Source organism: Mustela nivalis (assembly GCF_964662115.1).
Source record: "Mustela nivalis genome assembly, chromosome: 1".
In the NCBI taxonomy this organism is placed as follows: Eukaryota; Metazoa; Chordata; class Mammalia; order Carnivora; family Mustelidae; genus Mustela; species Mustela nivalis.
This window is the reverse complement of record NC_139020.1, coordinates 49,140,379-49,156,801: the sequence shown is the minus strand read 5'-3', so window position 1 is coordinate 49,156,801 and position 16,423 is coordinate 49,140,379. Positions and strand designations below refer to the sequence as shown.

At 35.6% G+C, this 16,423-nt stretch overlaps 1 protein-coding gene across 2 annotated transcripts in view; it reads right to left on the bottom strand.

Annotated features, from left to right (window-relative positions):
• The window catches only part of ZPLD1 (zona pellucida like domain containing 1), a 392,412-nt gene that overhangs the window by 295,077 nt on the left and 80,912 nt on the right, over positions 1-16,423 (bottom strand). Inside the window, exon 1 of one of the 2 annotated variants that reach the window (XM_082696332.1) lies at positions 11,621-11,672. The exons of the other annotated variant lie outside the window; for it this stretch is intronic. The gene's annotated coding sequence lies outside the window, so the exon portion shown is untranslated. Of the gene's footprint in view, positions 1-11,620; positions 11,673-16,423 lie in introns of those variants that run through there. 2 annotated transcript variants of the gene reach the window in all.

Genomic DNA, 16,423 nt, shown 5'->3' with positions numbered 1-16,423 from the left:
CCCACTGTCTTATTTTTAACAGTACATAAATAGGGAGTTTTTACTAATTATTTGTATTCTGTGCATTCTAGATTTTTTGAGTTTTTTTTTCTATCTTCCATAATCAGTGAAAACCCCCAAAATGTATAGGTCATTTTATCACTACATTTGTTAATGAAATTCAATAAAATCTTTTTTATAAATCTCTTCTTTCTACTTTGCATGAGTTTCTAAGCCACAATAATGTCAATGTTGTTTTAACTTTAAATCTGAATCAAAAAGGACCATAGTATATTTTTTTTAGTCTTTATTAATTTTTTATTTTTTATAAACATATATTTTTATCCCCAGGGGTACAGGTCTGTGAATCACCAGGTTAACACACTTCACAGCACTCACCAAAGCACATACCCTCCCCAATGTCCATAATCCCATTTTTCATGAATATATATTTGACATGTTCCTGCTGGGTTTTTGTAAGCAACTGAAGCAATACAAAAAAATATTAAAAGGAGGGTGAATATCACCTGAGGGGCAGCACCCAGAGATTCCAGTGTTAACATTTTGCTGAGCATATATCTCAAAGTATCTCTTTGCCTATAGACATAATTGTAAACAAATATACAGTTTTATATGAATGGGATCTTTCTACTAAGGATGTTTGAAACAAAATCTTTTACTCAACCATACCTTGGGCATTTTTCCATGTTGATAAATAAAGAAGTCCTGCAAGGCTAAGCATGATCTGGCCCTGTCTACCTCTCCAAACTCATCTGAAACTCCTCCCACCTTTGCTCATACCATTTCAACTGGTCTCCTTGTTATTCTTCAAGCACATGAAGCCTCTTCTTATCTCAGGGCCTTTCTGTTTTCTGTTGCCATGTTCTTGCCATGCTCTTCCTCCAGTTCTTTCTTTGACATACCACCTCACTTTGTTACTCACATTTGAGTTCTAATGTCCCCTCTCAGAGGTCTTCAACAATGACTGTCAGTTGGGGCCACCCAGTCACTCTGCATCTCATCACACAGAATTATTTTCATCATAACTGTATCTCCAACTGAAAGTAACTGATTAATTTGTCAAATGACTAAGAAGTTTTTAATTATTCCCTTAAACAGCACTTAGGAAATGAACAAACTGACCTAGTGATACTTCAAGAAAATCAAAACTTTATCAGAACCCAAGACTTCAAGGACAATGAGCATTACCGTAGAATTATATATAGATCATCAACTTGCCTTTCCTACCAGGAAAAAAGCAATGGAAACTTCATCCGGAGCACAGCAGGAATCCTCACAATTGTTGCTTATAAGTTAAAGATCAAAGCTAGCTTGCCATAGCCTCTCATCATAATATTTATTAACTGTAAGAGAGTTTCTAAAAATCTGAATTTTAGACAGCATAAGCTTCCAATCAGTTAACTTTGTGTTATATGAAAGATTTAAAATTGAACTTAAGTGATGAGGTCCCTGAGATATAAAAAACAGTAATAAACTGTTTTTTTTTTTTCAAAAATCTAATGACCAGTAAATATTCTGGCAATAGAATCTGTAACCAAATTTTCCATACATAGTTGTAAATCTAAGTAATATTATCATTTGAGAAGAAATGTTCATCTATTCTATGAGGAAAAGTAAATTTGTTAGAAATGTTTGGATCTAATGACCCAGTTTAATTAAAATCAAGAATACCATGGAAATCAGATGAAAAAGAAGTGAATGATCTTAAACTCATTTAATAAAGAGCAATTAATTTACCTTTAAAACAAAATTAAAATCACTATTTTGAGAGTTTTTAAAATTGTTTCTCAGTCATAAACCCTTAAGGCTCTAAGATTTTCATCCAGAAGTGTTCATTACTACATCCTGAAAAGTGTGAACATTAGGCACTAATGTTTGAAAATGACTACAATAAGAAATAGTTTTAAAAATTGCTGTAGGATTCACCACAAAGTGCTCGTAGTTCATTTAACTGACAAATATACATTCTAATTTAAAAGATGTTTGAAAATTAAACATTTCTTTCCTCCTGCTGAATTCTATTTTTTTAGGGAATCTTTGATCTGCAGTTGGCCCTGATAACTGTTAAATATGGACTTATTACCTCTACCCAGAACTTGAACCGATTAAGGGAGTAACATTATCAACTTCATGACTCTAAAGGAAGTTCACTTGTGGAAATACCTGCTGCAATTCAGGTATCACATTGAGCATTCTGAGAATGCTCTGAAATTAAATAATTAGATTACTAATTTTGGAGATGGTTGCTTTGTGCTTTGGGGGAAAACTGATTTTTCTGCCTTTTTATTAAGAACATTACAAAGACTCTATACTTCAGGGGTCTTCTCTCTGCTCCAAATAACAGTAATCAAAGTCACTCATGGCATTTATATAATATGATTTTTTAATCTTCTATAGGATATTCTTTTCAAATATTTTTAAGCATCCCAATGATTGCATATATACATTCCACAAATCTGTGTAGGCTGTTATACACAGGACAAACTGACATCTCACCCAAACAAACTGAAAACTAATTTTCTACCTGACAAACTTGAAATCAAATTTCAGTTTATCATCCAGTAATTTAATTGCCTGCTATGTTATTACATACTAGACATAGTGAATGATATATTATAGAGACTCTGGACTCTATTATCTTCCTCTGAAGCACATTGATTTGTTTTTCTATCAGGCAATTAAATTACTAGGTGTGTAAATCACCACAACACCCAGCCAGTCCCACAGTGGTGGTGATAGTGGTAATGGCAGAAATGTCTGGACAGAGGAAGGGAATCCTCTTTAGCCAGATGGCCTGATCCTTAATGGAGCCAAGAATGTGCAAAGAATCCTGCTTTTCCCCTCTCTTTCCAGTCACTGCTTAATCCCAGAGGCAGAGGAGAGGCAGTTGTAAGAAATGTGCAACAAAGTGGGGACAGTAAAGCCCTAGCTTTCCTGCCAAAGGAATAGGGGAGAAGCATGGATACTAGGAACCAGAAAGGGTCATGGACTTTAAGGATAAGATGGAGCAAGAGAAAATGATTCCATAATGTTGTGTGTGAAATTTTAGGCTACTTTAAGGCTGTGAATGCATGGCTCTAACTCCAAATAGTATACAAAATGTTTTGAGAACTGAACTATAAAGTAGATCATAAACTAGATCCCAGAATGGCCACTGGTGGTACTCACACAGGATGGCTCTGAAAAACACTATGCAGGCTTTGAAAACTAACCTGACATTAAGCCATAGTCTATAGAAGGCAAGTAGGATCTGAACCAAAACAGGCTGATGGCCTGCTAAAGGGAAAACAAAACAAAACAAAACCATATGCTTTAAATAATACCGAGCCATGTAATAGAATATGTTCCAAAATAATTTGGTGACATACAAAATGCTAGGAAAATCTCAATATCTTGAAAAGGAACAGGTAATTGGCAAATGCTAACCCCCAGATGACATGGATGTTGAAACTATCAGATAACACCTATAAAGCAGCTATGGCAACCATGTATCAGAAATAAAGGTAAGCATTTAGGAAACAAACAGAAAGATGGAAAATAATAGCATAGAAACAGAATATGTAAAAAAAATGGAAACTTCAGAACTAAAATATATAATAACCAAATAAAACTTTCACTTGATGAGTTCAATAACAAAATGGAGATGTTAGAGAAAAATCTTAATAAACTTGTAGATCAATAGAAATTACCCATACCTGAACAAAAAGTGAAAAAATATTTAAAATTATAAATAGAGTTTCAGGGCCTATGGAGGAAAATAAGGGATCTAACATTCATGCCATTTAAATTCCAAGAGGAGAGGGAAAAGAATAAGATGCAAAGAAAAATACTTGAGTAAATAATGATTAAAAACTTCCTAAATTTGAAAGAAGACATAAACTTATAATTCAAACTCAGTGAATCCCAGAACAGGATACACTAAATAAAATTTATGCTCAGACATATGATCATCAAACATCTAAAATCTAAAAATGGTTTCTTGAAAGCAGCTAGAGGAAAACAGTGTATTACGTGGAGGGGGACAACAATTTAAAGGCCCACAGATCTCTCATGAGAAACCATCATGCCTAAAGGACATAATGTGTTGAAATAAAAGAACTGTCAACTCAGAATTCTACAACCAGTGAAAATGTCCTTCAGAAATGAAGACGAAAACAAAACATTATCAGATGACTAAAAACTAAAGAAACTTGTCAACGGCAGACTTAAATAGAAGAAATGCTAATGAAAGATCTGAAGAAAGAAGGGAAATGATCTCAAAGGAAACTTGAAAGTATGGAAGTAAAAGAAAGTCAACAGAAATGGTAACTATCTGGATAAATATGAGACTTTTTCTGCCATGCTCTTTAAATATTCATGATGGATGAAAGCAAAAATGGTAACATTGTCCCATGGGGTCTCAATGTATGTTGATACAATACATATGAAAATTTCAACAGTAAGGAATCCACTGAGTAGCAAAATGTTTACATTCCATGTGAGGTGATAAAATATTATTCTAAGTGGACTGTGAAAAGTTAAGAGTAAATATATTCTAATCCCTAGAACAACCATTAAAATATACACACACATACACACACACAGAGGTATAGCTGAAAACTCAATAGTTAAAAGGGAATGCCAAAAAAAATATTCAAATATTACAAAAGAAGACAGAAAAGTAGAAATACAGAAATTCCTTCACTGAGTGGGGAGTCCAAGACAGGGCTCAATCTCACAACCCCAAGATCATGACCTGAGCCAAGTCATGATGCTAACTGACTAAGTCAGATGCTAACTGACTAAGCTACCCAGGTGCCCCAACCTATCTGTTTAAAACATATATATATAATTCCAAACATATAGTTACCTTAAAAGTAAATGCTTTAAATATACCAAGTCAAAAATAGATTTCAGAATATACCATGAAAACAAAACAAAACCACCCATGATTATATGCTACAATAATCCCACTTCTAATATAATAAAAGGTAAATTAAACATAAAAGAATAGAAAAGATGCAACATACAGATACTAATATTTTTTAAGGTAGGACTGGCTACTGATATCAGAAAAAAAGAAAGCCTAGAGCAAAGAAAAGTTACCAGGGATAAAGTGAAACATTACCTATGATTAAAGAATCTTCACCAAGAAGACATAATAATCCTAAATGTATATTATCTAACAATAGAACCTTAAAGTACATGAGACAGAAATTGATAGATTAAAATAAAAGTCTCTGATTATAGTTGAAGACGTCAACATTTTCATTCAGTAATCAATAGAGCAAATAGATTGCTTAAATTAGCAAAGATAAAGAAGAACAGAACAATACTGTTAACTAATTGGAACTAATTAGCTTTTAAAAATTCCACCAAATAACAGAATACACATTCTGTTCAAATATAGATGAAACATATTCCAAGACAGACCATATCCTGGGTCAAAATAAATCTTGAAAAAGCTTTTCTTAATGAAACCATACAAAATATGTTCTCTGATCATGAGATTAAACTGGTATTCAATAACAGGAAGATAACTAGAAAACCTTTAAATATCTGGTAATTAAACAATATAACTCTAAATTATCTATGGATCAAAGAGGGACTTATAGGGGAAATTGGAAAATATTTATGAACTGAATGAAAATTAAAATTCAACTTGTTAAAATTTGTGGAATGCAGTCAAAGAAGTGGATAGAGGGATATATATATAGATAGATAACATTCAAAACATATTAGGAAAACAGAAATTTCTCACATCAAAAATTTTAAAAGTTTACCTTAAACTAGAAAAAACAATACCCAAATATACCCAAAGGAAGCAAAAGGATGGAAAAATAAAAAGCAGAAATTGATGAAATAATAAACAGAAAAATAATACAGAAAATAAACCAAGCCAAAATTGGTTCTTTGAAAACCATGATAAAATTAATAAACCTTTAACCAGGCTAATAAAGAAAAAGAGGAAAGATACATGATAACAATACTACAGATAAAATAAGGGCTGTCACTATAAACTCTGCAGACACCAAAACAACAATAAGAGAATACTACAAACCCCATGCATGTAAGTTGGACAAAATAGATGAAATATACCAATTTCTTAAAAAACACAAACTACTGTAACTCACCTGTCCTGGAATACATAATTTGAATGACTCCGTATCAGTGAAATTTAACTCATAGTCTGTAAATCTCCAGGTGATTTCACTAGTGAATTCTACCAAAGATCTGAAGAAGAAATAACATCAATTCTACAAGTATCTTCCAGAGAATAAAAATACTTCCCAACTGATTCTGCAAGACCAGCCTTACCTGCATACCAAAACCAGGAAAAGTTAGTACAAGAAAATTACAGACCAATATACCTAATGGACATAAACACAAAATTATTAATAAAATATTAGCAAATTAAATCTGGCAATAGATAAAAAGAATAACAGACTGCTACCAAGTAGGGTTCATTCTAAAAAGGTAACATTGGGGAAGCCTAGATTGCTCAATCAATTAAGCATCTGACTCTTGGTTTTGGCTCAAGTCATGATCTCATGTGATTGAACCCCAAATCAGCTCCATGCTTAGCAGGGAGTCCGTTTAAGAATTCTTGCCCTGCTCTCTGCTCCTCAGAGAGCCTGCTTCCTCCTCTCTCTCTGCCTACTTGTAGTCTCTATCCGTCAAATGAATAAATAAAATCTTAAAAAAAAAAAAAAAAAAGAATTCTTGCCCTGCCCCTCCCCTCACTCACTCACTCTTTTTCTTTTTCTCTCTAAAAAAGTAAATAAATCTTTTTAAAAACTGTAAGGTTGATTCAGTATTTGAAAATCAAAGTAATTCATCATACTAAAATGCACATACATAGAAACACACATAAGCCTCATGATTACATCAATTAATGTAGAAAAAGCTTTACAAAATTCAAATATCTTTCATGATAAAAACTCTCAACAAACTAGGAATAGAGGAGAACTTTCTCAATCTGACAGGAAGTATCTAAAAAATCCCACATCATACTCAGTGGAAAAGACTGAAGGTTTATCCTCTGAGATCAGGTACAAGACAAAGACTTCCACTCTTATCCTATTCGGTACTGTACTACATGTTCCAGCCCAAGCAATGGGAAGGAAGAAAAGAAGAGAGAGAGAGAAAAGAGAGAAGGAAGAAAGAGAGGAAAGAGAAAGAGAGGAAAAAAGAAAGAAAGAAAAAATGAAGGAAGAAGGAAGGAAGGAAGGAAGGAAGGAAGGGAGGAGGGAGGAAGAAAGAAAAGGAAAGGAAAGGAAATAAAAGAAGGGGAGAGGGAGAGAAATTAAACAATAAAATTAAGAACAGTGGGGCACCTGGGTGGCTCAGTGGGTTAAAGCCTCTGCCTTCGGCTCAGGTCATGATCTCAGGGTCCTGGGATCAAGCCCCGCATCGGGCTCTCTGCTCCGCAGGGAGCCTGCTTCCTCCTCTCTCTCGCTCTGCCTGCCTCTCTGTCTACTGGTGATCTCTGTCTGTCAAATAAATAAATAAAATCTTTAAAAAAAAATAAAATAAAATTAAGAACAGAAAAATAAAATTGTTCTTTTTTGGAAATGAAATGATTGCTAGAAAATTTGAAGAAATCTTTTTCAAGGTGGTGTGGGGATTCTAAACATAATACATAAATTTAACAAGATCTCAGGAGACAAACTCAACATTCAAATAATAAAAGTATTTCTAAATGGTAATAGTCAACAATTGAACACTAGAGTTTTTTTAAATACCTCTTAAAACAGCTTCAACAAATAAAAATGAAACATGTATAATTCTTTAAAAATTTGTGCAGCATCTGTATGCAGAAAATTGAAGATCACTGACAAAAAAAAAAAATACAAGTGTTAGATAAATGGAAATATATGACAAAAAAACATACCCAGCAATTAAAAAGAACAAAGCATTGATGCCTTCAACAACATAGATGAATTTTTAGAACATTTTGAATGAAAGAAATCAGACATAAATCAGACATGTATTTTATTTACATGATACAAAATCAATCCATTTCTCAGAACAATGATTGCCTACAGAGTAGTGATCATCTGAAAGGAGACATAGGGGACTTTCAGAAGTGATGGAAATGTTTTACATATTGATTTATGTGGTAGTTAAACAAATGGCTTCATTCATCAAAACCTATTCAGTTTTACACTTAAGATCTGTGAATTTTACCATAAATAAATATATCTTAAAGATTATTTAGTAATCTCTTCCTGCTTCTAGAAACCTTGGAGTCTAGACTAAGCTCCTTATTACAAACATCCTTTCCACAGTTCATTACTGTACATCTCAAGAGAAATATATTCTCATTGCATAATAACCTACCCTACCTGTCCTCCCTAAGAAATTACATACTCTGAAAACAATTTTCTAGGCTACTTTTTCCCCATTAAAACCATGTTTAATTACTTGTTCAGTTAAATTAAGATTTTTTAAAAGATTTTCTTATTTATGGGGCACCCGAGTGGCTCAGTAGGTTAAAGCCTCTGCCCTCAGCTCAGATCATGATCTCAGGGTCCTGGGAATGAGCCCCACATCAGGCTCTCTGCTCAGCGGGAAGCCTGCTTCCCCTTCTCTCTCTCTGCCAGCCTCTCTGATACTTATTATCTCTGTCAAAGAAATAAATAAAATCTTAAAAAAAAAAAAAAGATAGATTTATTTGTTTATTTATTTATGAGAGAGAATGAACAGAGGGGGAGGGGAGCAGACTTCCCACTGAGCAGGGAGCCCAATATAGGACTCCATCTTAGGACCTTAAGATCATGACCTGAGTTAAAGGCAGATGCTTAGTCAACTGAACCACCCAGGTCCCCAAACACAGCTCTTTTTGAGGGGAGGGCTCTTGGATTAATTTAGGTTCCTTCTAACCACATAAATATCCTGAAGAAGCAGCTCAATAAAATTTTAAACAAGTCCGGTAGGAACTTACAAAATGTCAGAAGAGGTAGAAAAAAATCAAACTGTTTTTTAGACATAGTACCTGACTTAGGGTTTGAGAATAGATGGAACTTCTCAAGAAATCCATGGTGAATCTAGGAAGGTAGTACAAGAGTGATGGCACAGTTTATGAAGATAGCTGGTAAATGTCACCAGACAGCATCCTCCACCTCCACTGACCTCAGGGAAATTTTCAGAGAGTCCTAGGTCATAATTTATACATAAATAAAGTCTTTAATTCTGATGCACATGTTTTGTGATGGCAGGAAACTGTGAAAAGTGAGTGAAGGAATAAATAAATAAATAAATAAATTTCATGTTTGGTTTGACATGGAACAGAACAGAAATACCAGCTACAAGATGGCAAGATGATTCATGATCCAAGCCAATTAAATCAGAGGAAACAGCATTTCAGAATCATGGGTGACCACAGGAGTATAAGAACTCCAGAAATACACAGAAATACACAGAAATCTGAGGAAGAGTGGTTTCACATGTGTTAGATATCACCACATTAATTAGGAGGATATTTCAAAATTCCAAAGGGAATCCTATCTCCTGAACAATACCAAAAGATTGTTCTGGCTTAGGCTGTCTTAAAGAGATTATTTTCAGGGTGCCTGGGTGGCACAGTCAGTTAACATCCAACTTGGTTTCAGCTCAGGTCATGATCTCAAGGTCCTGGGATGAAGCACCCCTCAGGCTCCATGCTCAGCATGGAGTCAGCTTGAGATTGACTCTCTCTCAATCTCTCTCTCTCTCTCTCTCTCTCTCTCTCTCTCTTTCTGCTCCTCCCATTCATTCAGTCTCTCTAAAATAAATAAAAGGTTTTTGTTTGTTTGTTATTTAAGGAGAGATTATTTTCATTCTTATGTTGGTTTCATGGCCCCCAACAGCCACCAAGTGATTTAGGCAAAATTTTTGGTGCCAGTTAATACTTTCTAAACAGCTTAGCCTTGATTAAAAAAAAAAAAAAAATCAAAGAACTGCTTTCATTAAGTATGTTAGTAATACCAGGAAGGAAAATTCTATCTCTATACCAATATGTTCAAGTATCATGAAAAGAGAGATTGCTGAGTTTGTTTGTTGGGTTGATTGCTTGTCCCAAAGTGTGCCAGGACTTGTGAGAGCAATGGGAAGAATGCTCCTGGGCTCCACCCTAGTTGGGGTTCAGTGATTGTCACCCTTATAAATGTCTTGATCAAGGCATCAGCAGCCAAGAGAAACAATCAAAATTTTAAAGAAAATTTTATAATAAAACTTTTAGTTATATAAGCAATTACAACCTTTCTTAACTATTAAGCAAAGAATCCCCTTTCTGATTATTCTCAATGGTCTCCTTTTCTTCATTCAGCTATGTGCATGTAAGTAAAATGAGATTATGAAGTACATGGCAAATCTAATCAATAGGACTTGCCATAGTCAGTCTATTTAATCTCCACAGACATTTCATGAGACAAGTTAATTTGCCAAATATAAGATAACTTGTAATTTGTAAACTGATCATTTCCTAGAAATATAAACTGATACCATACAAAATGTGTCTCTGGTTCTCCCATACATCGCTTTCTGTGATTTTTCCCCACCCCACCATCCTTCATCTAGACATGCCTTACCCAATACAGGAGCTGCTATCTACCTATGGCTATCTAAATTTTAATTCAAATTAGTAAAATTAAATAAAATTCAAAATTCATTTCTTCAGTCACACCAGTCACATTTCAAGCACTCAATAGTCAATAGTGACATATGACTAATAACTGCTGAACAGTGCAGATATAGAATACTTTCAGCACTGCAGAAAGTTCTAATGCATACTATTGGCCTAGACTTAGCTTTTACCGCCCGTCCTTTGTCTGGCAAGGATTCTCCCTACCCAGGTCATGCCTTCCTCAACATCTTTACAGGTTCTTCCTTACACTTTTCTTACCTTCCTAGCTTCCTTGAGGTTTCTCATGGTGCCCCCATAGAAGGTATTATTTTGTAATTCCTTTCTTAAGGACCTTACTTTCAAATTAATTAGTGTGATAAACTAATCTGTACATGGGCACTCTGTGGATGTACAGAGATGGTGTGGTGTGTACTTTCTCCAAACTAACACATTCCTAGTTTATCAGAAGCTCCTAGAGATATGCATTTACATAAGGAGTTGACTCTAAAAGTGGTGACTTCAAGCACAGCGGTAGCTTGGAAACTTTGGTGAACAGGCCTCAAAAAGCAAGCCTTCAGAATGCCTTTCCTAGCACATATCCTATTGGCGTATCCCCTGACACTGGCCTTGGTCACTATGTTATTTTGTCTCCTAACAGTACTGGGCTGTCACTAAGTGTTACCACAAAAAAGGCAGTGTTAGGCCTCTGACACAGAAGAGCAATAGTAGGTCAAAAGAAATATGTTTGCTTTGCCTGTAACTATGAAAATTGTTAGAGTTCAGGGTGGGGTTTTGGTATCATAATCCATTTACTCTTTGTCTAGCCTTGGATCTCTGCCAAGGCATCGCCCAAACAACAATTAACAACAAAATAAGAAGTAGTTATAAGATTCTTAGTAATAGTTTGGGAAATGTTTCCTCCTTCCCTCCTTCTCCTTTAGTTTTGATAAAAACTAAATGGTAAATCCAGCCTTAAACCAGGAGACATAAAAAAACAAAAGGAGGGAGGGGAATTGAAAAGAAAAGCCTTCTCACCCTTAAGTAAGAGATGATCAGGTATGCAGACAGACTCCAGGCTACCCTCTAGGTCCTTTCCCTGTGCACGGAGGTGGTGAGGCGCTGTTGAGGGGGGCAAGGGAGCAGCTCTTCCTTGTCTGCTTAGCACAAACCACAAGAAGTCAAGAGAAATCTCTACCTCGTCAGAAGGCCCTAGTCCTCTTAACATGTTCAAGAAAAAAGGTAAAAGAGAAAGAGATTAGCCAGACCTGCTCAGTTTTTATTCACCTACCCACCTCAACTGTATTTGTAAGCAAATACAAGATATATCATTTCAACAATATATCAATAAACATCACTCAATATACATCACTAAAAAATTCTTTAAAAAAAATAAAATCATAATGCCATTATTACACATTCAAATTTGAAAATTATTTCTTAATATGATCAAATATCCAGTTATTGATATTTTACCAATTTTTTCATAATTCTTTATAGTTGGTTTGTATAAATCAGGATGAAAATAGATATCCTTTTTTTTTTTTCTGTGTCATTTAAAATCGCCTTTCTTTTTTTTTTTTTTTTTTTTATTAACCAAAATCTATAGTTTAATTTTGTCTTAGCTTGGGCCACTATAACAAAACAGCATAAACTGGATGCCTCAAAACAACAGAAACTTATTTCTCATAGTCCTGGAGGCTGGAAGTCCAAGATCAGGGTTGTGATGAGATCTCTCTTTGAAGTTGCAGACTGCCAACAACTTGTATTTTCACCAGGTGGATGGAGTGAGCTGCCTGTCTGGCCTCTTTTCATGAAGGCAATGATCCCCTTCATGAGGACTCCACCCTCATGATCTCATTATCTGCAAAGTCCCCCACCTCCAAATCCCATGAGCATTTGAGAGATACAACTATTTAGTCCAGAAGAGATTTCCTTAATTTTCACTCCATGTCCCTTTATGTCCTAGAATTCCATGCAGGATACCACATTGCATGTCCTTGTCATGTCTCTCTAGGCTCCTTTCAGCTGTGAGAGCTTCTTGGACTTTCCTTGATAGCAACAGCCTGACAGTTTTGCGTGCTGCTCAGGTATATGGTGGAATGTCCCTCATTGCAATTTGTCGGATGCTTTTCTTTTTTTTTTTTTAATTTTTATTTTTTATAAACATATCTTTTTATCCCCAGGGGTACAGGTCTGTGAATCACCAGGTTTACACACTTCACAGCACTCACCAAAGCACATACCCTCCCCAATGTCCATAATCCCACCCTCTTCTCCCAAACCCCCTCCCCCCAGCAACCCTCAGTTTGTTTTGTGAGATTAAGAGTCACTTATGGTTTGTCTCCCTCCCAATCCCATCTTGTTTCATTTATTCTTCTCCTACCCACTTAAGCCTCCATGTGGCATCACCACTTCCTCATATCAGGGAGATCATAGGATAGTTGTCTTTCTCTGCTTGACTTATTTCGCTAAGCATGATTCGCTCTAGTTCCATCCATGTTGTCGCAAATGGCAAGATTTCATTTCTTTTGATGGCTGCATAGTATTCCATTGTGTATATATACCACATCTTCTTGATCCATTCATCTGTTGATGGACATCTAGGTTCTTTCCATAGTTTGGCTATTGTGGACATTGCTGCTATAAACATTCGGGTGCATGTGCCCCTTTGGATCACTACATTTGTATCTTTAGGGTAAATACCCAATAGTGCAATTGCTGGGTCATAGGGCAGTTCTATTTTCAACATTCTGAGGAACGTCCATGCTGTTTTCCAGAGTGGCTGCACCAGCTTGCATTCCCACCAACAATGTAGGAGGGTTCCCCTTTCTCCACATCCTCGCCAGCATCTGTCATTTCCTGACTTGTTGATTTTAGCCATTCTGACTGGTGTGAGGTGATATCGCATTGTGGTTTTGATTTGTATTTCCCTGATGCCGAGTGATATGGAGCACTTTTTCATGTGTCTGTTGGCCATCTGGATGTCTTCTTTACAGAAATGTCTGTTCATGTCCTCTGCCCATTTCTTGATTGGATTATTTGTTCTTTGGGTGTTGAGTTTGCTAAGTTCTTTATAGATTCTGGACACTAGTCCTTTATCTGATATGTCGTTTGCAAATATCTTCTCCCATTCTGTCAGTTGTCTTTTGATTTTGTTAACTGTTTCCTTTGCTGTGCAAAAGCTTTCTTTTTTTAATCTATTGCAGTGGTTCTCACCTCTAGGCAATTTTGTCCAGCGATATTTTTGGTGGGCACAGCTTGGAGGTGAAGATGTAGACTTCCAGTGGCATCTAGTGGGTAGAGACCAGTGATGCTGCTAAAAACCCTGACATGAACAAGATAGCTCCAACAACAAGGAATTATCTGGCCAAAATCTTGAAATCACCAATGAACTGGGCTGCTTTTTACCTCTAATATTTTTAATGTGGTCTCTTAACTTTTCTCTATGTAAAATCACATCATTTGAAAATAATGAGAACTTTTTTTTGTTCCTGCCTAAAATCCATACTTATTGTTTTATTTTCATGCTTATCACTAGTCCTTTATCTGATATGTTGTTTGCAAATATCTTCTCCCATTCTGTCAGTTGTCTTTTGATTTTGTTAACTGTTTCCTTTGCTGTGCAAAAGCTTTCGATCTTGATGAAATCCCAATAGTTCATTTTTTCCCTTGCTTCCCTTGCCTTTTGCGTTGTTCCTAGGAAGATGTTGCTGCGGCAGAGGTCGAAGAGGTTGCTGCCCGTGTTCTCCTCAAGGATTTTGATGGATTCCTTTCGTACATTGAGGTCCTTCATCCATTTTGAGTCTATTTTTGTGTGTGGTGTAAGGAAATGGTCCAATTTCATTTTTCTGCATGTGGCTGTCCAATTTTCCCAGCACCATTTATTGAAGAGGCTGTCTTTTTTCCATTGGACATTCTTTCCTGCTTTGTCGAAGATGAGTTGACCATAGATTTGAGGGTCTATTTCTGGGCTCTCTATTCTGTTCCATTGATCTATGTGTCTGTTTTTGTGCCAGTACCATGCTGTCTTGATGATGACAGCTTTGTAATAGAGCTTGAAGTCCGGAATTGTGATGCCACCAACATTGGCTTTCTTTTTCAATATCCCTTTGGCTATTCGAGGTCTTTTCTGGTTCCATATAAATTTTAGAATTATTTGTTCCATTTCTTTGAAAAAGATGGATGGTACTTTGATAGGAATTGCATTAAATGTGTAGATTGCTTTAGGTAGCATAGACATTTTCACAATATTTATTCTTCCAATCCAGGAGCATGGAACATTTTTCCATTTCTTTGTGTCTTCCTCAATTTCTTTCATGAGTACTTTATAGTTTTCTAAGTATAGATTCTGTGTCTCTTTGGTTAGGTTTATTCCTAGGTATCTTATGGTTTTGGGTGCAATTGTAAATGGGATTGACTCCTTAATATCTCTTTCTTCTGTCTTGCTGTTGGTGTAGAGAAATGGAACTGATTTCTGTGCATTGATTTTATATCCTGACACTTTACTGAATTCCTGTATAAGTTCTAGCAGTTTTGGAGTGGAGTCTTTTGGGTTTTCCACATATAGTATCATATCATCTGCGAAGAGTGATAATTAGACTTCTTCTTTGCCGATTTGGATGCCTTTAATTTCCTTTTGTTGTCTGATTGCTGAGGCTAGGACCTCTAGTACTATGTTGAATAGCAGTGGTGATAATGGACATCCCTGCCGTGTTCCTGACCTTAGTGGAAAAGCTTTCAGTTTTTCTCCATTGAGAATGATATTTGCGGTGGGTTTTTCATAGATGGCTTTGATGATATTGAGGTATGTGCCCTCTATCCCTACACTTTGAAGAGTTTTGATCAGGGAGGGATGCTGTACTTTGTCAAATGCTTTTTCAGCATCTATGGAGAGTATCATATGGTTCTTGTTCTTTCTTTTATTGATGTGTTGTATCACATTGACTGATTTGCAGATGTTGAACCAACCTTGCAGCCCTGGAATAAATCCCACTTGGTCGTGGTGAATAATCTTTTTAATGTACTGTTGAATCCTATTGGCTAGTATTTTGTTGAGTATTTTTGCATCTGTGTTCATCAAGGATATCGGTCTATAGCTCTCTTTTTTGGTGGGATCCTTGTCTGGTTTTGGGATCAAGGTGATGCTGGCCTCATAAAATGAGTTTGGAAGTTTTCCTTCCATTTCTATTTTTTGGAACAGTTTCAGGAGAATAGGAATTAGTTCTTCTTTAAATGTTTGGTAGAATTCCCCCGGGAAGCCGTCTGGCCCTGGGCTTTTGTTTGTTTGGAGATTTTTAATGACTGTTTCAATCTCCTTACTGGTTATGGGTCTGTTCAGGCTTTCTATTTCTTCCTGGTTCAGTTGTGGTAGTTTATATGTTTCTAGGAATGCATCCATTTCTCCCAGATTGTCAAATTTATTGCCGTAGAGTTGCTCATAGTATGTTCTTATAATAGTTTGTATTTCTTTGGTGTTAGTTGTGATCTCTCCTCTTTCATTCATGATTTTATTTATTTGGGTCCTTTCTCTTTTCTTTTTGATAAGTCGGGCCAGGGGTTTATCAATTTTATTATTTTCATGCTTATTATATTAAACAGAATCTCCAAAATTGTGTTGATAATGGAAATATTTTTGTCTTACTCTAGACATTAGTAAGAGTATCTTTAAGTTTTAAGCAGCTAATATGATTTTTAAATTTTTAAAACTGATTTCTATCATATTTCCTCTTTTCTCTCAAACTAGGGCATGAAGTTCAAATAATCAAAACTCTGGGTTCATGACACATTTCTCATTATTGATCTATGAAACTCTCTTCTGTTTATTTTGCTAAGGCTGTT